The following is a 25,510-nucleotide window of genomic DNA, read 5'->3' as shown; positions in this document are numbered from 1 at the left end:
ACTGGATGGCAATACCAAATTAAAAGAAAAATTGATGAAAAATCAAGAAACTATTATTTTTCATTTATTTATTGATTTTACATTCTGATTGTAGCCTTCCTCTCCTCCAGTCCCACTCATACAGTGTCTCTGTAAAGGCGGGAAGGTGTGGGAGGTGTGGGAAAGAAATACTATGAGGGAGGACCTATGTCTTTCTAAGAAAGAAACTTTCAGTTTTTAAGGTGATTAGTCCCAAAATCATATGCATACAGATAACAAGTAACAGCATACATACTGAGCAGGTTATATTTATGTAGTTAGGAATGTACATATGTAACAACTAAAGGAAAAGGAGCCATGAGAGAGGGCGACTGAAATACATGGGAGGATTGGGAGGAAAGAACAAAAAGGGGGAAAATTATGTACTTATACTTTTAAAAATAAAATGAAACAATTTTAAAGATACAGATATCATTTTAGGTGAAAATGTAAAAAAACATCATAGGTAAATTCTACCACAACAAACTCCAAAATATTTCAGGAGATATTACCTACTTAGAGGATCAAATAATTCTAGCATATATAAAATGGCAGGGACAATGCCATAGAACCAAGGAAGCCGTGTAACAACAGTTGGTTTAGTCTAAGTACAAACAAAAGAGTTTTGAGCATTGAGCAATGTCCTGCATTTCTAAACAGTCTCTGTATTGAGGATGTCAAGAGTGAAGCAAGGAGAGCCATGCAAAGGGGACAGTGGCTTTTATGGCAGGGAACTTCCAAAATGAAGTAAAAGTAATTAACATATTAGATCATAAGATTAACTTGAGTCTTTGAAAAAGGAGATAAATGAAAGGCAATTAAAATTGACTTAATGATACTGAAGCTCTGAATAGGATCTGGACCACAAGGACATTTAGAAAACCTTTGATGCACAGATGATATTTAAAGTGATGGTAATGAACATGATCGTGCATGTTGTTCAAGAAGATAGACCAGTATGATTTCAACCTGTACCATTCCAGAATTCAGCAGTCTAGAAAGGGAGGATCAGGAAAGAATATGATATGAGTCAGAGAAAGAGAGAGAGCGGGGGAGGGGAGAGAGACACAGAGAGAGAAAGGGGAGAGGGAAGACACTTGCACACACACATATATGCATACAAATGCACTTACACATACATGAACATGCACACACATGTGTATGTAACAGGAAATCATATTGAATGATACACTGATAAATAAGAGAATGATGAAAAGAGTGAAAAGAGGTGATTGTTTATTGAAAGCTATTGTTTATTCAAGGCATCTCTGAGGCTCTGTACAAAAACATCTCATAGGAGAGGTGGGCCAGAGCCTGTGCTGCTGTATGGTCTGGAGTAGCCACAGACAGAGTAAGAGCACCTCCAGTCTCCACTGCCAGTGAACATTTGTGTCTAGAATGCCATGTTCTATTTCAATTTTTTACCTTTGTCCAAATTCATGGACTATGAATATCAATATTGTAAATCTATGATAGATTTAAAAATCAAGGTGACTCTCCTAATAAATATGACTGATTTATTATTCTGATTCTTTGTGTGGTAAATCACTTGGGATTTATGCAAATGTTGTTCCATCTTCATGACATGATATATTCTAAGCTACAGTATCTGCCTTTTTTTTTCTACGGGGTTGGTGAAGGAGGAGGGTGCGTTAAGTTAATTTGAAATCTAGCTAAATTCTTAAATTCATTACCTCTTCATTTTTAGATTAGAGCAAATATTTTGGTAGATTGAGCAAATCATATTGCTTTTAGTAGATAAAGCAATAAGTGGATGCTGAGATTAATTAAGAGAGGAAAAGCTTAATCTTTTAATCAATCTCCAGGGTTATTTAGTGTGAATATATTCCAAAGTGATCAAGACGGTGTAATCCAAACACTGAACGGGAATGCCTAGTCTAGCAAAATCAGAACCTTGCCTGTGCTTTGCCAGGATTTATACATACTGTAGGGGTTTCTTAGTGTTTCCTTGACCCATGGTAGAGCAATAAAACAGCTTCAGGCAGTGGCTCTCAAAGTCTCCTGCAGAGAGCAAAGTCCTTACTTGGCCCACTTATCATAGGTGAATTTAAGCTCTAGAAACTCTTTCTAACCACCATTTTCTCAGTTCGCACAGGAATTCATTTATGGAATAGATACTTGTCTAGCCCTTGCTAGATAATAATATAATATATAATATATTACATAATTAATTGATTAAAAAATGTGGTATCCACCCCATAACAGCTACCTAAAGGTCATTGTGAAAATAAATTCTCCTCACCTGTGGCTAGACATCTTTATCATCTGTTCTTTCACTCTTGTGCCTATGCACTTACCCTGTCTAGTCCAGGATTGTCTTCCCAGATTGGCCTGATCCCTTCCATTCTGCATGATATTCCTTAGTTTTACAGTCTTCTAGCACACAGTTTCTTCCCTTCATGGCATTTTATCACAGCTAAAATTATTTGGGCAATTGTGTGTATTATCAACTCTTCATTATTGTGTGTACAATATTAAAAATATGACCTGACTTTTATAAGGTATATAATAACTTTGTTCAGTTAGTGAGTTTGACATTCAATAGAGAAAGGGGGAATAATTAAATGATACTAAGGCTTATAAGTTGAATGATATTATCATTAAACAGAGCAGTAGATGAAAGAGAAAAATAACTTGCTGTTTTCAGCATGCTCAAAATAAAAGGAACTGAAGGCCTCTTAGGGAGAGATATTCAGGACACTATCAACTGGAGTTATGGGAAGATTTTGAGAGACAACAATATATATTAAAAAGTCCTTACTTGTCCTATAATACATATACCTCATAGCTTAGCTAAAGGACTCAGAACAACATCCCAGAGAAAACACTAAACCAGAGGAAGGCTGTGTGGTAATGGTGCCAGCTTAACGAGATCTCAGTGCCTGAGTATCTGATCAAACAGTTCGAGCTGTTTCTGGGAGGATTTGCTCCTTGCTTGTTCTGCTGTTTGCTAACATGGAAATGGGGGCTGGGGAGAGGGTAGTCTTCAAACCTGGTCTTTGTGTGCCTTCTCTTTTCCTTTTCACTTTTATTTATTTATTTATTTATTTATTTATTTATTTATTTATTTATTTATTTATTTATTTTAGCTTGGTGACAGGCTTTCGCTCAGTTGTTCAGGCAAGATTCTACCTCCGATTTACCTGGGAATTGAAGCTTTTGCTGCCAAATCCTGAATTTTGCCATGTGAGTGAATCTGAGTACTCATTGTATGCATGTGCCTTATTCAATTAATTGAAAGCCTTAATAGAAAGAGAAGTAACTCCTGTAGAATAGAGATTCTGCCAGCAGACTGCTTAATGGCAAGGCTTCCTGTGCCTCTGTGTCCACTAGTTACTGATCTACACCATTAGTTGTGTGTGTCTGTCTGTGACTGTGTGTGTTTCTATGTGTGTCTCTGTGTGTATATTTTCCTACACGTACAAAGCAAGCATGAGAAATAATATGAATCGAAAATACTGTGGTGACTGAAGAATCATAGTCTTCTCAGACACAGAATAGTTATTTCTTGAGATCTTTCAAATCATACTTTCTCAAGACTGCTGATGCTCTCTAACCTGTACACATTCTTTGTGACAGACCTGCCCTACAAACGGGAAAAACAAGAAAAGGAAAGGGTAAAGTTGTTGGCTTAAGCACACTTTCCACTGATTGAATATTGACTCATATCTCTGCAAGCCAGACACAAACAAGTCAAAATCCTGATATAAAGTCAAGATGGACTAGCCAGGAAAGCTCGGTACGGCAACCACCTGAGCTCTCAGCCAAACCCAAACAGGAAATGCTGAGTCTGGAGATAATTCTGAACATGCCTTACCAGACTTCAATATAAACAATGAGTTGAAGGAATGGGCTCACCTTCTCCAAGCCCTTATAACAAGAATCATGAGCTTCTTCAAATGAAACTCTTATCCTACAGAGGTTTTGTTTCTAACAGCTGGTCTGGAACTCAGGTTTTATGAATGGAAGCTACATGCTTTTGCTACATGCTTACTTAAACCTAAATTCACATTAATTAATCAGTATGGCTGGCTATAGCCTCAGCCTTGGGCACTTGGGCATGCAAACAAACTCCTCCACTGTCCAATTTTCCAAGAGACAGGCAACAACTCAAACTTCCTGCAGGCTTCCTCTCCAGAGTTTGATGTCTTCAGGCATCATCAAATGTCACTAGAGAGAGAGGAGTAATAGTACTATGCAAGCATATACATATTAGAGTGTTCAAATGTTTCTCCATGTTACTAATAATGGGACTCATCACAGCCTGCATGTTATTGTTTGTTACTTCCTGAAAATATTCTCTGTTGCCCACAACAGAGCTGAGCACTAGAGTTGAGAAATGGAATTTTAGTAGTTTGAATACGAAACTCCCATAGATTAATATGTTTGAATGCTTGACCCATAGGGAGTAGCACTATTAGGAGGTATGGCCTCATTAGAAGTAGTGTGTCACTGTGGAGGCAGGCTTTGAGGTTATATACACTCAGGATATACACAGGGTGGTAAATAACCTCCTTTCACTGCCTTCAAATAAGTGTTGCCATGGTGGTGATGTTGTCTCTTCACAGCAGTAAAACCCTAACCAAAACAGGGCTGTCTTCCTCATTGTGTACTGGCTAAGTTACCTACATTTAGTTAGTCAATACAAATAAGAAAAGACAATACAAGAAAAGCTGATGTGAACACTGATTGCATTATGTGCTTTCATCGTGACATATCTTCCAAAGCTTCTTGGTTCCAGTTTCTGAAAGACTCATATAAAACAATTTTTCTGAAGTGTGTTCTAACATTTTGGCATTTTTCTTTCACACAACTCATCATATTTTCTCGTTCCATAAGTCTAAAATTAGGGAAGATGAAAATGAGAAATGGACATGTTAACACCTGCTGGGTATGTAGTTGACATTCTGGGATTAGAGGTGGAGATGTTCTGCCACTACCATTGCTTGTGTTTTCCTTCTAGATATACAGCCAAATAACTAAAATAGCCTATGCAAATTTTGTCAAATCCCCAAGAATCAATCAAATATAAATACTTCACATATAATCTACTTACAGTAGATGCAAGAATAATAAAGATTCAGTTTCAGCTATATTAAAAGTTTCATAGAAGAGGCTGGAATGATGGCTCAGAGGTTAAGAGCACTTCTTGTTCTTCAGTGGGCTTACCTTTAGTTCCCAGGAACAATGCTGGATGACTCACAACTGCCTAATACTTCAACTCCAGGAGATCCCTAATCTTCTTTTGGTCTCTATGGAGAGAGAGAGAGAGAAAGAGAGAGAGAGAGAGAGAGAAAGAGAGAGAGAGAGAGAGAGAGAGAGAGAGAGAGAGAGAGAGAGCAATCTCATAATACAAATACCCATATAAATATATGGTCTCTTTAAAAACTTCAAAATATCTGTCATGATATGTAATTGCTGTGGTGTATGGCAGATGAAATTTTAAAGTGATCTATACTCCTAGACTTATAATCTTTACATAGTTCCAGTTTAACTATATTTTTTATTTTATAAGTAACTTCAAGTTTTCTTCCTCCCACACTGTATAAACTTCATGTAATAAACATGCAATGAAAGAGAACACATGTAAATTTTGCAGTTAAGAGTGAAAGAAAGGTAAATAATCAAATCAGCAGTTCCATTCCTACTTAACTTATGCACTTACAATTACTCTCAGGTTTAGAAGTATGCTGACAATGTTTTTCTGACTTTTTCCCTCCATACTTTTCAGAGGGGAGTTCATTCTATAGCCAATGTAGCTTTTAACATCTCTTCCTTCTTTCACATCTTGAGTGCTGGGATTAGAGTTATGCACTGCAATACTTTGAACTGAACTCAGGAATTCTTGCATGCTGGGCAAACCCTATAACAGCTGAGTTATATCACCAGCCCAGAATTATTTTATGTTTATAACCTCTCTCTCTCTCTCTCTCTCTCTCTCTCTCTCTCTCTCTCTCTCTCTCTCAACAACCATATACAACAAACAATAGATGGATTGTGCTTTGTGTTGGCCAACTAATCATGAGGATGGACTCTGCCCTATGTGTGCATGGTATACCCAGTGATACTCCATTAAAGATAGATTTTTATTCTTCCAGCAGCTATCAATTGTAGATAACTTTATGGCTAGGTTTCAGTCTGTGTGCACTTGACCTTGTCCCTCTTGAATTCATCTGATTTGCATTTGTGCAGGTCTTATTCATGATATTATAGTCTCTGTAACTTCATATGTGCATCAGCCCAGTTTTGTCAGGAAAAAAAAGAAAAACTGTTTTCTTTGAGTCATCCACTACCCCTAAGTCTTACAATCTTTCTTCTGTCTATTTCTCATGGGTTCCTGAGACTTTAAAAGAAGTATTTGATAATGACATCCCATTTAAGGCTGAGTGTTCCACAGTCTCACACCCTTTGTATGCTGTCGACTTGTGGATCTCTGTGTTAATTTCCATCTACTGCAAGAAGCTTCAATGACGAGATGAGGGTTAGTGATAGAGTGACCTCTGGGTATATAAACATGTCATTAGTTATTATTTTAATGCTATATTCATTTATCAGAATAATAGTAGTGGATTTTCTGCTAGGTTCAATGTCCTATCTAGTCTTGCCTCTTTAAGTGTCAGGTAGGGATACCATCTCATGGAGTGGGCTTTAAATAAAAAATGTTCAAGAGGTTGGTTATTCTTCTAACACCACACCACTAGTGTAGCAGTGGGCATATCCCGCTGTGGTCATAGCTGCATGAGAAGGATAATTAGATTTTTAAATTTTTACTCTTTAAGAATCTTACATATGCTTAATTAGAGATTACATCTGAATCTGAAGATATAGCAAAGAGAAATACAGAAGCAAGATATTTCCTACTGCACACTAATTATCTCTAATATAAAATGACTTCATATAGACATGCATTAATTAGGATCTTACATTCAGTATCAGGTTACTCCTTTGTAATACCCTTGTTTCTTCAAAGTTTGTCATCTTTATTCATTATAGACATAGAATATATTTTGCCTCTCACAAGTCATTCTTCTTGCAAAAATAATGATAAAAGTATCCACAGTTTTGTTTCTATAAATAAGGACATTTTGACATTTAAGATTAATTGGCAGTCATACATCTAAAAAACCATAAAGGATCTGGGGTAAGGAGGTTTACTGAAAATGTTTTTACATAATTTTAACTGTTGCTGCCTTATCTGATGAACTGGTGAACCCAGGTTCACAAAGTTGCACCAAAAGTCACTACAGTAGAACATAAAAGGCATTGTCATTAATGTGATAGTATTTGGTCACTTAAATGCCTCCACTATCAAATTAATTATACAAAAGACTTAACTGAATTTTAGACTATGATAAAAAGTAAAGTTTCTTATGCATTTAAAATAAGGTCCTGTCAAACCAAGGTCAGAAAAAGGGATTGATGGCCAGTTATTACTTTGAAAGAAGCCATTATTCCATATTTTATAACAGAATTTGCTATGCTGAATCTTGCCCATAACATGCAGGAATTCTTTCCTAGGTGGTATAAAATGTTTTCTGATCAAATTAACTTGGTACTTTTTCTTTAGTTTATTGAACCTACAATGGTGTTGTGCTGGATAGTTTTAATTGAACTTAACTTTTGTTAGTCATTGGAAAAGATGTACTCTCAACTGAGAAAACGCCTCCATAAAATAGGCCTGTGGTAAATTTTCTCAATTAGGGATTGTGCTTCTAGTTCCCCTAAGCTAGTAGTCCTTGGAGCAATTAAAAAAAAAATCTATGCAGGGCATGGAGAGCAAGCCTGTAAGCAGCACTCCTCCATTACCTGTTCATCAGGTCCTGCTTCTTGGTTCTTACGCTGTTTGAGTTCCCACTCTCACTTCCTTACGTGATAGACTGTGATGAGAAAAGTAAAAGCAAATGAACTCTTTCCTCCCCATGTTGTTTATGATCATGGTGCTTTATCACCAATAAGAATAGGAACCCTAATTAAGATGGGTGTTAACTTCTCATCATTTTACAAACACTTGAGATGAACAATTCATAAGGAAGGAAGTTTTAGTTATGGTATTTGCTGTATTTGCACAAGAGGTGAGAAGGACACCACACCATGAAGCATCTGACCAAAGGACAGGCAGGGAGGAACAAGAGAAAGAAGAATCCCAATAGTACCTTTCCAATAAAACCTACCATCTAAATGCCACATATCTGTCCAGTAGAGTCATTGGCTGCTGACCTACTCTTTAACAAAGTGATGTACCTATTCAAAGTGATGTCACAATGTCATAAATCACGTGTTTTTAAACTTAAAACATTGGTTAAAGTGACATACATTTCCATGAAAATAATGGTTGAGAATCATAGTTAATTGTTCGATTATTTCTGCCATTGAATCTGTATTGATACTCACATTTCTTAAAACTCTGTGATAATTCAAGTTCTCTGTTAACATTGTTGAGCACAATGGCAACAATCATTCTAGAATCTACCTCTGTTATCACCTCACACAAAACTGAGTGTGTCGAGAACTTCCTTAGCAAAATGCCAAACACTGGATAGCTTACATAATACTTTATTTTGCACATTTAAATATGGACTTTTCTTCAGATTTCAAGTGGTCAGTTTCTCACCATGACCTCCCAGAATCTCTTCTCTACATACTTGGACTCTTGTGTGCAAATGTCTATCATTAACTATTCTGTTCAGGCGAGTACCGAAGCTCATTGTCTTCATAATGTTAGTAAGTATTGAAATTATAACCTTTATTTATAGTTTAGAATTAAACTAATTTGAAATGATAAACAATCTACACACTTTTCTACTCAATTACTTTTGGGGGGGTGGGTTTTGGGTTTTGGTTTTTGGTTGTTTGGTTTTTGGTTTTTGGTGGGTTTTGGTGGGTTTTGGTGGTTTTTGGTTGTTTGGTTTGGTTTTTGGTTTGTTTTTGGTTTTTGGTTTTTGGTGGTTTGGGGTTTTGGTGTTTGGTTTTTCCTTTTTCCTTTTTCCTTTCTCAATTTTGGTTTTTCGAAACAGGGTTTCTCTGAACAGCCCTGGCTCTCCTGGAACTCACTTTGTAGACCAGGCTGGTCTCAAACTCAGAAAACTGCCTTCCTCTACCTCCCATGTGCTGGGATTAAAGGTGTGTGCCACCACCGCCTGGCTAGACTCAATTTTTATACTTAAAATTTGAAAAAAATTACCAATTTCATAATATTGAATCTTTTGTCTGAAAACAGATTCATGTCTTGATTTAATTGAATCTTTTCAATATTTTATACTATTACATTGTCCCTCTTCTTTTTTATAAAGAAACTTTTTACTAATATGAAAAATGACTTTTATCTTAAACTTTATCATTTGCAGTACTCTTCACTTTTGTGACATAGGGACAAATTTCTTGTTTCAGACATCTTTCTGATACCTCTCTTTAATGTTCCATATAATTTATTTCTACCAGCAAGAAAATTTTTCTGTTCTTTATATGAAGAATGTACTTACTTCATTGTAAATTTTAAATGGTATGTTTTCTGGATGCAGGATTATAGACTGGCAGTTTCCCATGGGAGGCACTCACTGGACTTGTGCATCTTCTGAGACATCATCAGTAACATTTACTTTGTGTCCTGATTTCTTCAAGATGCTGTCTTTATCCTTTCACTATTTTGTCTGACTTTCTAATTGTCTTTTTGCATTGCCCCTCCTCCTTTTCTTCTTCTTCTCTCTCTCTTGTGTAAGGTTCCTGATGTTTTTTGTGTTTTGTATTCCTGTTGAATGGATTTTTAAAGACACCTGTTATTAAATCTTCACATATAATTCCAACTGTCATCTCTTCATTTTCTGAAACTACACTTTTACATATGCTGAATTTCAAGGAGTTCCTCCTATGCTGTTTACTTTCCTGTTTAGATTATTCTATTACTGTGTATTCAGCAGCTTATATATTTAAATAACTGAACGGCAAACTCGCATCACTTTCTCACCCTAACACATGCAAATGCCTCTGAAGAATTAGAGTCTGATGTTTCTTCCCGATTATCTTTGATGCAAGTGCAAGATCATGAACCTTGAAACCATTCCTATCTCCAGCCCTACACTAAAGCTTAGATCTAGTCTTAGGTTGAAAGGATAACCTAGTAAAATGAGGTTTTTAAACGTATCAGGCAAATCAGGTAAGATTAGAATGAAAGCTGGCTGAGTTACAATTTTGAAATATTTTAAAACATAGACGTGACAAAGCAAAACTCCTTTTCCTTATAAATAGCAAGGACTGTGATGATCTGATAAACATTGCAGTTTGCAATAACAATCAATGTAAATAATATAAAAACATCTCTGACTTATATTGTTCACCAACATCATAATTACTGCTAATACTGCAGTGGCTGATTACTTGCATTTACAATTGCATACTAAATTCCAGTTAGAATAAAGTAATTTTCCAGAATAGAAACAGTTCTGCTTCTGAACCCTGTCTTAGAAATATCTGTTTCAGATGTCAGCCAGGTTACCGAAACAAGAGTAGTTGCTTCTTTGCACATCATAGCATACCAGAATTTTTATAGGAAATATATAGAAATGTGACTTTTTTAAACAACCACACTGGTATTAAGTAACAGAGGTGAGGTTAATTTAATACACTATGTTGATAACCTGTCCATGCCACTCTAAAGTCAGTTAAAATCGAACAATGAGAACTTAACAATCAGTTACTTTATTTTACTCAGTCCATTACACTGTTCAAGAGGATAGTCATGGAAACAGATCTTCTCAGTGTATGCTCAAGTTGCTATGGAAACAGTGAACTGCATATAGTTCTCCAGAGTCCTCTTTCTCTACATTATGCTGCCATTCACCAGAGAATATGCATGTTAATATATGCACTGCAGTCAATAGAGGATCAAAATAATTATGTTTCTGTTACCAGACTCTTCCAAAAGGTGCGGTTCTAAAGACTTAGCCCATAGGCATACAGCATGGAACTGGTATCCCTTACTACTTATCTCACAGATTTAATAAATATAATCTGTTTTATAATAAAATTTGAAAGTAGGAGCTAGATTGCAACTACTACTTGAATATTTTGCTGAAAGTTTGTTGTTGCTGCTGCTGCTGTTGTTGTTGTTGTTGTTGTTGTTAAAGAGACAACCCTTTATAGCCTTCAGCCATGGCAGATGTAAATTCTAAAACTGCATGATTCCGTAAAGAGACAAATCTGACATATCTTCAAATACAGATTGTGTTGGAGACAAATACCACATACAAAATTCCAAGTAATGTACTTAAAGTAGTTATGATAAACAATATTGTACTGTATAAATTCCCCTTTTAAATTTAGAAATAATTGCATGTTAGTTTTCATCCACTAAAAAAAAAGGAAAAAAAAAAAAAGACCTTACTGAATAATTGGTTCTTTCTTACTGCAGTATTCTAAGCTCTGTTTTAATGATTTTACTTGACATGTAAGAATATAAATTTAAAAAAAAAAAGGAAGGATGTGTTGGCTTTGTTACAGGCTGTCTTTTTTTCTGAGAACTGAATCCTATTTTCAATAAAATTGAATGTCTAAAAAAGCATAATGAATAGTCTAGGAACAAAATTGATCCATCAATAAGAGATTCTGTCTATCAAGTAAATATTTTCAATTAATAAAGTATCAATTTTATTAATATTTCCTTAGACTTTACCTAATGTTATTTTTTCTGTTATAGAAAAATTAAGTAAAATTTGTAGAAATTAGATCATCTGTTTATAGTAGCCTGAACTAAATTAGCTATTAGGGAAGTATCTGTTCTCTTTCAACCTCGACAGTCAAAACACATTCTCTATATTCTGCTGTCATCTATCCTAGGGCTTCCTGTGGCTGACATTTTCTCAGATTTCCCTTCTTTCTAATGACATTCACAGTATAAATAACTCTTGGTCAGGGCTTGGTAAGTCCCTGTACCATGCCCTCAGCCCCTAAAGCCATCTCCACTCCTACAGACTTGCCTCCAGACATGAGGCCTACAAACTAGCTTTTTCTGGTGACTCCCTCCCAACCACACATATCTAAACTCTATTACCATGCTGCCATTTCCATAACACAGGCCTAACTCTGGACCCAGGCCTCTGACTTTATCTGATATCTCTCACTTTCATTAAAAAAGTATCTACTTGAGACATATAGACACAATTACAGAAAACCACCTGATCAAAATGCAGAAGGAAAAAAACAGATTATGGGTAAACAGATAACTCTACAGCACAACCCCTACACCCAATGTTCTGGAACTTCACAAAGAGAGGACAAAGTTATAAAAGCTAGAGTGCTCTGCAGTAAAGTTGACTTCAAGAAATGGCAGGGAAATTTTACCAATGATACCATAACAATATGACTGCCTAAACAGGACCTAAACAAGGAGACAATAACCAACAGACATATGTATATAGAAAGGAGAATTTCATAGGGCCTAGCTCATAGACAAAGAATGATAGTCATCTACGGAATGGGGAAAGCAGGAGAACTAGTCTTCCCCAGGGAAGAGACCCTTACTTCTTTATATAATACAAACTGTCAGCCCTGAAATTATATACACAATTCAATACTAAACAGACTCAAAAGGTTGTACTTACTATTTATATATTGACATGTATGCGAGTAATAAGTGTGAAAAAGTACTAATTACAATTACAAGTACAATTGCAATTCCTCCAAAAAGAGGTTGTGAATCTGAGAGGGAGCAAGGATATGGATGGGAGAGATTGAAGCGAAGAGAGAGAAGGGTAACATGATGTAATTATATAAAGTCTTTTATATTTTTGTCACAAATTTTATTTATTTTAATTTTTATTATGTCTCTAGTTTTATGAGCTTATAATATAATTATATCATTTTCCATTTGTTTTCTTCCCTACAAACACTCTCAATACGCCTCTTTGGTGCTTTTCAAATTCATGTCCTCTTTTTTCATTATTTTTTTACATGGCCTCTAACCTACAAAAAGAAATAAATACATATTCAGCAAAGTGCCTGTATATAAAATTAACTCAAACAAATCAGTGGCCTTCCTCTACTAAAAGGATAAACAGGCTGAGAAAGAAATTAGGGAAACAACACCTTTCAAAATAGTCACAAATAATATAACATATCTTGGTGTTATTCTAAGCAAGTGAAAGATCTGTATGACAAGAACTTCAATTCTCTGAAGAAAAAAAATGAAGAAGAACTCAGAATATGGAATAGATCTCCCATGATTGGAGATCATGGATTGTTCAGGATTAATATAGTAAAGATGGTCATTTTGCAGAAAGCAATCTACAGATTCAATGCAATCCCCATCAAAATTCCAAATCAATTCTTCATAGAGTTAGAAAGAGCAATTTCCAAATTCATATGGAACAACAAAACCCCAGGAGAGCAAAAACTATTCCTGAATAATAAAAGAACTTCTGGTGGATCACCATCTCTGACCTCAAACTGTACTAGAGAGTAATTGTAAAATCTGCATGCTTTGGTACCCTGATAGGCAGGTAAATCAATGGAATAGAATAGAAGATCCAGAAATGAATGCATACACCTATGGTCCCTTGATCTTTAACAAAGGAACTAAAACCATCCAGTGGAAAAAAGACAGCATTTTCAACAAATGGTGCTGGTTCAACTGGCAGTTAGCATGTAGAAGAATGCAAATTGATCCAATATCTCCTTATACAAAGCTCAAATCCAAGTGGATCAAGGACCTCCGTATAAAATCAGATACACTGAAATTAGTTGAACATATGGGCACATGGGAAACTTTCCTGTACAGAACACCAATAGCTTATGCTCTAAGATAAAGAATTGACAAATGGGACCTCATAAAGTTGCAAAGCTTCTGTAAGGCAAAGGATATTATCAATAGTACAAAACGGCAACCACAAGATTGGGAAAAGACCCGTACAAACGTACATCCAATAGAGAGCTAATATCCAATATATATAAAGAACTCAAGAAGTTAGACTCCAGGGAATCAAATAACCCTACTAAAAAAATGGGATAGAGAGCTAAAGAATTCTCAACTGAGGAATACCAAAGGGATGAGAAGCACTTGAAAAACTGTTCAAAATCCTTACTCATCAGGGAAATGCAAATCAAAACAACCCTGAGATTCCACCTCACACCAGTCAGAATGGTTAAGATCAAAAATTCAGCAGATTCTGGCGAGGATGTGGAGAAAGAGAAACACTCCTCCATTGCTGGTAGATTGCAATCTTGTACAACCACTCTGGAAATCAGTCTGAAGGTTCCTCAGAAAATTGGACATAGTACTACCAGAAGTTCCAGAAATACCTCTCCTGGGCATATACTCAGAAGAATTTCCAACTGGTAATAAGGATACATGCTCCACTATGTTCATAGCAGCCTTATTTATAATAGTCAGATGCTAGAAAGAACCCAGATGCCCCTCAACAGAGGAATGGATACAGAAAATGTGGTACATTTACACAATGGAGCACTCAGCTATTAAAAATGATGAATTCATGAAGTTCTTTGGCAAATGGATGGAAATTGAAAATATGATCCTGAGTTAGGTATGCCAATCACCAAAGAACACACATGATATGCACTCTCTAGTAAGTGGATATTAGCCCAGAAGCTCAGAACACCCAAGATACAATTCACAGACCACATGAAGCTAAAGAAGGATGATTTCCACAGTGTGGATACTTTGGTACTTCTTAGAAGGGGGATCAAAATTGTGGGAAGCCATTCTGGAATCCCTCGCCAGGCGAACAGAAATCTGTTCCAGGCAGTAAACAAGCCCATGTTTAGTGGATGGCCTGCCCTTAATCCCTGATTGGCTGAGCAAGCCTGCCTGGTGAGGTGATATGACCTGTGGTGATTGGTGGGAGCGTGGTTGTGGCTGGAGTGGGAAAAAAAAAACACTTGTAACCAGAGAGGCGGGGGATTTGAAGAGAGAAGCTGCCTGAGTAAACTGCTTTAAGAAGAACCTGTGGTTGCATTTTACTTGCTGGTTGAGTTGGACGCGACACAAAATATCCATGGGATGAGAGACAAAGTTTGGAGAAGAAACTGAAGGGAAGGCCATCCAGTGACTGTCCCATCTGGGGATCCATCCCATATATAGTTCTCAAAGTCAGAAAGACACTATTGTGGATGCCAACAAGTGCTTGTTTACAGAAGCCTGATACAGCTGTCTCCTGAGAGGCTCTGCCAGTGCCTGACAATTAGAGAAGTGGATGCTCACAGCCATCCATTGGACTGAGCATAGGGTCCCCAATGGAGGAATTAGATAAAGGACCCAAGGAGCTGAAGAGATTTGCAGTTTCATAGGAGGAACAACAATATGAACCAACCAGTACCCCCAGAGTTCCCAGAGACTAAACCACCAACCAAAGAGTACACATGTGTCAGGGCACTCTGGTGGAGTCAGCTTGTGAGGTAGAAATGCCAAAAGCTGCTCATGAGAAATGAATTTCTAGGACTCTCCTGGATGTCTGGCGAAAGCCAACTCTCCAGTTTGGATCGGTTTGTCAGGCGAAAAGCCTGGAAGCTGTTTCACGAGGATAAGAGTTCCATGGAAATTTTCCTCCCAGAGTTATGGCATTTCTTTCCCTAACCCATAATATTCAAATTTCCACCACATTAGTCTAGTGTATAGATTCACGTGCACTCTATTAAGCATTACCTTATAGTAAATGCCTTTTAAGATTGTATTCTGACATAGCTAAAGCCTTTTCCCAGTGTTCTTAGATTCCAGATAGCAGCAAGGAGCTTAACCCATTCAGTAACTAATTAAGCACTACCATAAAACAATAAAGCACAGTCATTAATTCAGTTGTCTGCAGAGTCTAAAATTCTCACTGAGATAGAAATTCGTATTACAGACTACATTCCATGCCAAGAGCAAATTTGTATACTATACTGAAAATAGATAGTCTTCAGATATAGATAAGAATTAACGAGGCCTAGAGAATTTTGGGGTCAGTGACACTACATTATTCTTGAGGCATGTCAAGAGTTAACTACCCTGGGGCTATGAACTCTAAGTGTAAAACTCTTGCCTGGCAGAAAGTGCTAATTTCTAATGTAAACATTTATCTGGTCCCTACAAATTCCCTTTGTAGTCACTCCCCTTGCATCTGTGCTAATCTCTAGTGTTAAACATTTATCTGGTTCCTTTTGAAGTCACTCCTTTTGCACCTGGAAAAATTCAATGTGCCTTATTCTGTTATGATTTGCAATTTATTCTGTATTATAAAAGTCTGAGGCTCGAATGGAACATTACATTCAGATTAAACACCTCTCTTGTGTGTTTGGCTGTCTGTCACTACATCCTAATCTTGCCCATCTACTCTAGAGACTCTTTCCTACACAGGCACAGGGGCCCAGAGGGTCTGCGGCACACATGGAGTGACTCAAGGCTCCAGCTGCATATGTAGTAGAGGATGGCCTTGGGGAACTTCAATGAGAGGAAAGGCCCTTGGTCTTGTGAAGGCTTGATGTCCCAGTGTAAGGGAATGCCAGTACAGGGAAGTGGGAGTGGGTGGGTTAGTGAGTAGTGGGAGGAGGGGTGGTATAGGGGGGGTTCGGAGGTAAAATGAGGAAAGGGAATAAAATTTGAAATGTAAATAAAGAAAATATCTAATAAAAATAAATTTTAAAAGTTATGGAATAAAATATACTCAGGCAAAAGGTAAAAAAGAAATATATATCAAATATGTGTGATAATATGCATTATTATCATAGTATATTTAAGTGTTTGAAAGAAGCAAACCCTTATTCTTAATCAAGAGTATATGCTCAAAAGAATAAGCATACAAACACAGGAAGAACACTTTGTTTTTATTCTAATTGTAGGGGTAACTCCATTTTTTCTCCATTGAATGGGGTCTGGCACTATCTTAGTCAGCTGGATTGTCTTAAAAGATTAGCACACAGGAAATGAAGGAAAAGAAGAAAAGGGTAATTGCTATAAATCATCAAATTCCTGGGATGGAGCAGGGGGCCTTGATGAAAGCAAATGTTTCACTGGCCTGGGAGAATTAGATCACTTTCAGAAAAGGCTTCCAAAGTGGAGGAGATACTGGGATATGGTTTTAGCCTTTATTTACTCTTGCCCTAAATACTCAGTGTTACACTTGGATCTGGAATACCTGAATGTAGTCTCAGACAGATGGAAAAAGAATTGAAATTGTCTATAAACTGCATCTGAGTGGTCTTCTCCAGTGGGATCTCAGTAAGAGTAGTTACATATACTACACACACACACACACACACACACACAAACACACACACACACACACACACACGGAGACATAATCTCACAGCAAACTCCATGATCTTCTGGCTCCTACAATCTTTCCATCCCTGTCTCCCACAATATTCCCTGAACCTAAGATGTGCAAGGTTTCTTTAGATATATCCATTGAAACTGGGACCCACAATTCTGCATATTGACTGGTTGTGGCTTTCTACAATAGTTTGCATTTGTTTCAAAGCAAAGCTTCCTTGATGGAGAATGAAGACTATATTTATCTGAGGGTACATAAGGGCCAGTGTTACAGATTGTTGTTAAGGATTATGCTGTTTTAGTAAATTAGTTGTTGTAGATTTTTCTCCAATAACTTTGACGTCACTAGCACAGAATAATTAGTTATCTAGGTTTCTATAACCAGGCATGGTCTCCCTTTTGTTAAGTGGGTCTTAAGTTCAGTTCAGGAGCCATTAGTGAACTCCAACATATGCACACCACTATTGTACCCCTAGGGTTATCACTGTGCCATGCTGGTCATTAATGTGATTCATAGGCATCAGAGCTCGGTAGGACTGTTGGATGCCTCCCTCTTTTGGGTGATGCTTTTTAGTACCATGAAAGGCAGTCCTAAGGGGCCCTTGTAAACAAACAAACAATATGCCCAAAGAGTAGAAAGTAATGTAAGTAGGGGTACCAAGAGTAGTTATATACTTATTTGAGTTCTACACAGGATTTTCCCTCCTGTTGTTTATTATTGCATAATTTATTTATAAAAGAACCATTGATGCAGATATACTTTATTTGTGGTAGGTTTTATAGAGTACAACTTTGAGTCATTAAACAGTACTATGTATCTTTAGGAACAATGAATAAAACTAATATTATTAAAATATTCAAGGTTTAAATTAGAAAAATGTTTAGAATTATAAAATGAAATGAATTCCAATTAATAAAAAATATTTTGCAACTATTTAATCACTATCAAGCTGCTAATAAAAGCTAAAAATTTATATGATACATAGTCTAAAGTGGAGCTTGGGATTTTTCTTCCAAACCCAATCAATATGCATGAACATGGCAAAGAGCAGGACTTAGTGATCAAGTTAACCTAGTTATTGCTGACTGTTACATTTATTTACACAATGACTGAAAGTCCAAGTTGTATTTAATCACATTCAAATACAGAAAAATTATACTAACTCACACTATTATATTAGTAAAAATACATACATAAAAATGAAAAATTGTAAAACATTGTATTACTACTTAATTAAGGATAGCCTAAAGTTGTGAGCATGGATTGTGGTATAAAATGATATAGATTAGTGTATATTCACAATTCTGAATTTTTAGAGCTGAGAAAATAGCTTAGCAGATCAAGTACTCAGTGTATAGGCATGAAAACCATAGTTCAGACTCCCTAATCAGGCAGACGTGATAGCCATCTACAATCCCAGCACTCTGGAGACAGACAGGGCATCCCCTGTGCAAGCTGGCTAGCGACATGAACCATGACTGGTGAGCTCCAGGGCCATCATGAGACCTTTCCTTGAGCAATACTGTGGAGAGAGTAGAAAAATTTATCTAATATCAACTGTGAGTATGAAACACATGCATTCTACATGCCCATGCATCCACTTGGACATGTGTGCCCACATATATGTGCAAAAACAAAAATGTATGTGTACATTCTAGCTATCTCTATCAATCTCAAATAGTACTTGTTTCAAAACCTATAATCATGCTATAAAAATGTCCTAAAAATGTTTAAAAGTAAAAATTGATTACTAGACTCAAAATTGGAAGTTTTATTGAAGAAATAATCACTTCTAGCTCTCCTAAATCTTAAGTCAACTACCAGTCCTTTATAGCTATAGTGACTAAAATACGAGAAGAAAAGCATAATATTTTAAATTTTATACTAAGTAAACTTAGATATTATAGAAATTAATAATGGCAGACCATGTATGTGGTGTGTGTGTGTGTGTGTGTGTGTGTGTGTGTGTGTGTGTGTGTGTGTGAGTGTGTGTGTGTATTATATACACAGGAACATGTGCAGGAAATAAGAAGGACACTAATATTCTTACTCTATCCCTCTCCACTTTATTGAGAAAAAGTTTAGCTTATCTCAAGCTTATATTTCTTGCCACTAAAACTCCACCTTGGCAAGTAAAATGAGTTAATGAAGCTACCTATTTAAAATGGATAACTTACATATATTTTATAATAAAACTAATCAAATCATGACAATAAGTTAGCATTCAGTCGGTGCCTCCTCATATAAAAGTTCAGAATAAAGGAATTACTAGCTTATCTTTTATGAGAAATGCCTAAAAATGATTTGTGTGGTTTTTAAAAAGTACTAAAAAGATGGAAAACGTGATCAGTACAGGGAACTTCTTCCACTGGCTGTCTTTAAATCTAATGATTATGGCAAGTCAAGGGGCATTAAGATTATACAACAATAAAAGAAACATGATATCATTCTAATACCTGCTATTTAAATTTCAAAAAATAAAAAGTTGCTCTTACCATTTTACATCATATCTTCTGGAAAACAACAAATCTAATTTTACTAAAACCCTGAGCTTCAGATCAAGTTGAACGTTTTGAGGGGTAGAGCACCCTACAATGACCTACCCCATCTTACATGGAAGCAAAGGCTTGATCAGCAACTGAAAAGACAAATATATCAGTTCACTGAGGAATTAAACAAACATTTTCAAACTTTATATTAACTTAAAATTTAGCTACCCTGTAGTTTTTCAAATCTTACACTTAATGATAATAGAGATGTAACATATTCAAAATAAATTTAGATTTTCTTCTTTAAAAATCTTCATGTTAAGTTTAAAGCCAAATTAATTTCTTCCTCCTGTGAATGAGTTAGTGAATAGGAACATGACGGCCATGCTGATTAACCAGCACTTAAGTAACTTAGATATTCATTTAAAGTCTTCAGCATTGGCAATGTCAAAACAGATGTTAAGCTCCTGTTGGCTGACAACAATGGGCCTGTGATGTCAAACATGATCAAAACTTTTATTTTTCAGATGCACCTTACAGTCTATGCACACTGGAAGTGTTTCTTACCTTTTGAACTTGTAGAGTGCTGAGCTACATGAAATGAAGACTTTATTTCAGTTTCAAAGCCCTTAGGGAGTTGGTTTGCAGATGTTCCCTTCTGGATTTGCCATGAAAAAAACTGGCATTTCATTAAAATGTGCTGACAATTGAGTGATTTGAGGAGGACTGACTCTTCTCACTCTCCTATCTGTGAGTCCCCATGGCTTAACCAAGTAATAGAATAGCTTACCATGTCTTTGCTTTGTGTTTCTAAACAGTAAAGGAGTTAGAAGTCACAAATTAACTAAATTATATTTATTTATCATTTACCCATGAGTTACCCTAGAAATTTTTCCCTTGGAAACATGAGTCATAAAATACCTTAGGGGAGGTATTTCCTGGTTTGAGGCATGTGCTCAAAATGGATTAAAAGTGCAGAATACCATTCCATAAGCAATCATCATAACTGCATGTTCTGTACTCACAAACTCAACCAAAATAAATAAATAAATATATATACAAAGTCATATCTCTTTCTTAGGTTATATAGCCCTTATTGTTTCACTATCCCCTAAACAATCAAATATGATTATTTTACATAACATTTACATTATACTTAGTGTTTGTAGAGCTCAGGATATAACTAAAAGTTGGAGAGAATGTCTGGAAGTTGTATGCAGATATTGCATCGTTTTAAGTTAAATCCTCGAATTTCAATATCCATAGGAATCCTAGAAAGAGCTCTGCATGGATCCTCAGGGACAGATGTACTTCAGAAGCTACTGTTGTGAACTTGAATCATTAGATTAAAAAAAAAAAACTCTAAAATCATTAGCACTCTGAAGAAGGTCCATACCTCTGAAGTGCCTAATTATTTTTGAGACACACCCACAGCCATAACTAATATCATACATGGACCTTGGTAGACTTTGGTAAAATTTAAGTCTTTTCTTACCTCCTTTCATAGAGAATAAACTTGCTGGGGCAAAATTGTGTCATATTTGTGAATTCACCTGTGGCAGAAGCTTTGAGGTGCCTTGTGCATAGGATTTCTCAGTAGGTGTCAAAGTAACTTTATTTGAAAGGTTTGAAAGCCCTACAAAGAGACAGGTATTTTCTCTCTCACAACCTCCCCTTTTCTCCCTAAACATGGGCAGAGGTCTTCTGGGGATGAAGACTATTTCTTACTAGTGAGGTAAATTCCATTTTGGGTTTTTCTTAATGTTTTTTTAAATATTTTTTTATTATGTATTTTCCTCAATTACATTTCCAATGCTATCCCAAAAGTCCCCCATTCCCTCCCCCCCCACACACTCCCCTACCCACCCATTCTCACTTTTTGGCCCTGGTGTTCCCCTGTACTGGGGCATATAAAGTTTGCAAGTCCAATGGGCCTCTCTTTCCAGTGATGGCTAACTAGGCCATCTTTTGATACATATGCAGCTAGAGTCAAGAGCTCCGGGGTACTGCTTAGTTCATAATGTTGTTGCACCTACAGGGTTGCAGATCTCGTTAGCTCCTTGGATACTTTCTCTAGCTCCTCCATTGGGGGCCCTGTGATCCATCCAATAGTTGACTGTGAGCATCCACTTCTGTGTTTGCTAGGCCCAATTTCCAATTCTAAGAAGGGGCAAAGTGTCCACACTTTGGTCTTCGTTCGTCTTCAATTTCATGTAAGAAATTGCATTCAGGTATCTACAGTTGGATACATTTGTACAGGTTTCTATAAAGGAATTGTCTTCTAGACTTGGGATACCAAAAGTCTTTATTGACATTTAATCTTATCAACTGCCTTTGAAGATAAGGTATTAAATTAATCATGATTTCACTTCAAATTTGAGAAAACTGTATCATAGATTCCACATATGAATAACATGAGTAGTATTCATGGAACAAGAAAATCTGGATACTTTGTCATATTTAATAATATTTTAAATTATTTTTACATAAAATATTTTACATAGTTCCAGGCAGCTTACAATTTTTCAGTAGATAATGTCTAGGAGTTTCATTTTTGTATGTTTTCATAGAATAATATAGGCACAAATGATATTTAGTAATGACAAATTTGAATCTTTTCTCACCCTCAGTACCTGAAAATAGTGGGCTTTATATCAATTCTTTTTCACTATATTTAAAATTAATAATTCACAAAATAATCTTTCTGCCATTTCTAATGTGTAATTGAAGAAATTTTCCCATTTTCCTGTATTTATTGACATATGATCATTTCTGTCTTTTCCTGAAAAAAATCTTAGCATTTAAATTTACCTTGTATTTGTATTACACTAATATCTCAGAGATATATCACTGAAATTTTCATATTATATTGTAATCATTTTCTGTGTCTGTGGTGATTTCTATAATAGGTCAATTCAAGGCTTGGACTCTAATTGTTCATTGTATAGTAATGGCTTATACTAATCTTTTCAAGGATGTGACATGTTTACATTTTAACTGATCTACTAATTTGCTCTAAGATATCTGCTCCCATCCTCATTTTCAATATTCTAATAAGTTGTAATTGACTAAATCTGCTGTTAATGTTTTAAAATATTTCAACATATTGCTATTAATCACAATCTCTGTGCTGTAAAAATGAATAGTCTGATCTTTTTTAATATTCCCTTTCTACTTGCAGTTTAATATCCAACTGATCAACATTTCCCCGGTGCTTCTCTTTACCATGGCTCCAGAACCACCTCTCCATTCTAGTTCTATACAATCAACTTACTGTAGATTTCACATTGATTTTGGTCATGCAATGTTTGCCTTTCTAAGTCTGTCCCTTTGCATAACAACTCCAACTTTTTAAAAATGCCATATTTCATTTTCTTTAAAGGCTAAATAGTGGTCCGGTGTATATACATGGCACATTTTCTCTACATACTCACCAGTTTGCATTGTTTCCAAAGTGTGACTTTTGAGAACTCCAACAATAGGCAAGACCATGGAAACACTTATTCTTTATGCTGATTTCCTCTATGTATACACTCAATTAGAAGTGACATTAGTAAATCATTCTGTTTCATCTATTTCAGTCACTCTCCCTCCCTCCCTCCCTCCCTCCCTCCCTCCCTCCCTCCCTCCCTCCCCCACCCCCCTCTCTCTCTCTCGGCCTGATACTTTTAGCATTGCTGTACAAAGCTTCTTCATCATCCTCACCAAAAGTCGCTGTTTTTCTTTTTTCATGAAAAAAAAAAAAATGAAACCAGGTTCAGCTCATTATTGGTCATTTTAACAAATGTAGTTTAGTTAAAAAAACCAAAGCCCATGTCATCATCCGACTCCTCAGATTCTTCTTTCTTTGCTTCCACCTTCCTCTTTTCAGCTGGGGTAGCAGCGGTGGACAAGGCAGGACCACCAGCAGAAGCAGATCCAGCTGCTGGAGCGGGTTCACCAGCCCCTATGTTGCAGATGAGGCTCCTGATGTTGACTTTGGGGGGGGGGGGGACATGTGCAAACAAGCCAGGCCAGAAAGGTTCAACATTGACACCTGCTGCTTTAATGAAGGCATTGATCTTATCCTCTGTGACTGTCACCTCACCAAGGTAGTGCAATAAGGGCCCAGTAGATGCCGGTGAACTGGGAGACAGAGGCCATGTTGTGCACTGCCTGCATCGTATTGTGCTAGTTGTGGCCTGAAGTGAGGCCATCATCCCAGTGTGACCATAGCTTCTTCAAAAGGACCTTGCTCCTTGGAAGCATCTGAGGAAAGGCATGTTTTGTCTTTTTAGGCCAACCATTCTAATCCTTGCAAGAAGACATCTCAGAGAGGCATTTATGTGCTCTCCCTGAGGGAAAAAGTGATGCTTTCATATTTTTGTATTTTTTTTTCTTTTCTTAGTTTTAATTCATTGACTTTTAGGTGTGATTTTGAGAATTCCCTCGGCTTATCTTAACTTGTTTTTTCTCTTAGCTTAGCAAAGAGGAAATTAAACCACTGTTTTCATTTTTTTTTCTGCACTAAAAGTATTGTTTTAAATGTGTTCTTTCACTGTACTTTGCTAGGAGCCCATAATTTTATCAAGAAATCTTTAATGTTCATTAATGTCTAGATATTTTACCTCATTTGAGTTGCTAAAAGTTTCAAAAATTGTATTTGGTTATTTATTTTACTTTCCAAATGTCTGAGAAACCCATGTTCAATTCTTTTCTTGCTATGGATATACAATTTGCATTGCAGTGTCAGAAGTCAAAGCTGTATTCTTTCTGACTTAATATTTTATCTAGGTTTCTTCTGTGGCCTAATATATGCTAATTTTTTCATAAATGCTTTAATGTGCTTAAAATTATTTAGTTTCCCTTTGAAGAAAAATGAAAATGAGACCATTGCTTAGTGAATTATACTCACTGTAACTTTCCAAATTCATGTTCTATTTTATCCTCTTGCTCTGAGTCTAAGTTGCTGACATAATATACATCTCTACAAATGAAATGGAGTGTAAAATTAACTAATTAATTAATTAAAAACTAATGAAATGGAGTTATAATTATTGGTGAAATTTACATAAAAAATTTAAAGACAAAAGTTAAAGATGTATCAGGAAAATTATGAATATAAAAGAAAACATTACATTTCCCATCTTTCAGACAAGAGAGTCAGTCTGTGTCACTCCATTTTTAATGATGTGAAATGAAAATATTCAATTAATGTTGATAGCTGCTAGTACAGTTAAAAATACTTTGCAAGCTATTGTAAAGCTGTCAAGATATGATGAAGGAGCTGAGAGTCCCCAAAGAAAATAGAAATTTGGTATCAACAAAAAACTTTAAGATAGATTTACAAAATAGGGCCATTATTAAAATACCACTATTACAAGTGAATGAAGAGATCCATAGTAGAACTTATTGAGATAACCTACCCTCAAAACACAGGGTATCAAATGGCTATGTAAGTGTGTACCTGTATTTTCAATTGTTAATTGCTGTGCTGGCAGAGCCAAATGCTGTCAGGATGTTTGGTGTTGTCATAGAATACCATAGAAGGGCGTCGAATACTTGTTCTTCCTCACCTGTGCAAAAGACGATTGTTTAAGATTTTCATGTTTAAAAGCAACCAGTCTTGGTGAAGGTGGCCCTCAATGCCAAAAGGCACCAAAGGGAGATGAGCCATGTGCTGTCGTGATGCTGATTGGTGATTATTGGATGAGTAAGAAATGTGATTCTTTTCTATTTTGGTAGAAT

General features: G+C 36.1%; 1 long non-coding RNA gene across 2 annotated transcripts in view; it reads right to left on the bottom strand.

The window, feature by feature from the left end:
- The window catches only part of Gm38767, a 32,250-nt gene extending 20,842 nt beyond the window's left edge, over positions 1 to 11,408 (bottom strand). Inside the window, exons 1-3 of one of the 2 annotated variants that reach the window (XR_868803.3) lie at positions 9,519 to 11,408; positions 7,846 to 7,916; positions 5,209 to 5,291 (exon numbers count right to left, since the gene is read on the bottom strand). This is a non-coding gene — a long non-coding RNA (predicted gene, 38767). The remainder of the gene's footprint in view (positions 1 to 5,208; positions 5,292 to 7,845; positions 7,917 to 9,518) is intronic. The other variant, XR_868802.3, reaches the window with a different exon arrangement.
- Positions 11,409 to 25,510: the final 14,102 nt, after the last annotated feature.

The sequence above is a fragment of the Mus musculus genome, chromosome 6 (assembly GCF_000001635.26).
Source record: "Mus musculus strain C57BL/6J chromosome 6, GRCm38.p6 C57BL/6J".
Taxonomy (NCBI): domain Eukaryota; kingdom Metazoa; phylum Chordata; class Mammalia; order Rodentia; family Muridae; genus Mus; species Mus musculus.
Note: the sequence above shows the minus strand (reverse complement) of the source record. Positions and strands in the feature narration are given on the sequence as shown.